This window comes from Astyanax mexicanus, chromosome 10 (assembly GCF_023375975.1).
Source record: "Astyanax mexicanus isolate ESR-SI-001 chromosome 10, AstMex3_surface, whole genome shotgun sequence".
Lineage (NCBI taxonomy): Eukaryota > Metazoa > Chordata > Actinopteri > Characiformes > Acestrorhamphidae > Astyanax > Astyanax mexicanus.
Genome location: NC_064417.1, coordinates 33,005,026 through 33,006,142, shown reverse-complemented (window position 1 = coordinate 33,006,142; position 1,117 = coordinate 33,005,026).

The window sequence follows — 1,117 nt, the reverse complement described above, 5'->3', positions numbered from 1 at the left end:
CCTCCGTGCTTTCAGGCGGGGAGGAAGGAGCTGGGAGACGGGCTGCTGGGTCCTAGCGCCGCCCGGTTCCCTTCCTCTAGTATGAGTCGACCTTTGGCACAGATTTATGGGTGATATTAAAATTGGGGGAACTTCATGTGTCCCAGATAAATACTTAGCTATTTTTTTTTCCAAAAATAATCACAAAAATCGAATTAAATAAGTTTTAAGTAATAATGCTAATCGCATGCATTTTTCAGTGTTAATAATGCTTGTATGTGTATATTTTAGCCACAATTGACGGCCAAAATATGAACTTAATGACTTCTAGCCTACATATATTAGGTTATACGCTTTATTTACCTATGTCACTGTCCAAAACGTGGCTGTGGGCCACGGAAGTAGCGTTACTTACTAGCAATGCCGCCTCACTGCTGCGTTCCCAAATACACTTCTTCAAAAAGAAAGAAATATTATTAAGGTCAAACTTTCCACAGTTTCCCCAAAGATCCCATACTTCACCATGAAAAGATTCACATCAAAACTAGTAGGGGGCAATGTTAGTCAAGCCATAGCAGTATTAGCATTAGCCGCTAACCGCCATTCAGAAGTAGGTACTATTGGCCTATAGCCTGCTGCTAACTCCAGCTAGCACTGCTGAAGTAGCATTAGCAGTAGCTGCTAAACCTGCTAAGTGCTAGCTTTTTTGCCATTCAGAGGTGAGTACTATAGGCCTGTAGACTGTCGCTATCGCTAGCTGACCAGAAAATAGTCGTTCATTAATAGTGCCTTATAATCTGGTGCACCCTATAGTACGATAAATACTCACTCTGTCTGTCCAGTTATTTATAAGTGGAGTATCATTGTGTGCAGTGTTCACTTAGTCAGTAAACACACTGGATGCAGTATTTTATTATTTTTCAGAGTGAAAATAACAATATTTTATATTTTACAGAAACATTTTTTTAATTAAAGAATAGCCTAATCAGCAACTGATTTAATATGCTAATTTAAATCCACAATCTTTTTTTTCCCACAGAACTCTATTCTATTTTATAAACTTTCAGGAAAATGGAATGGATCATTGTTGACATTATAAACACTGTTTCAAGTCAGGAACATTAATAGATAAATCCAA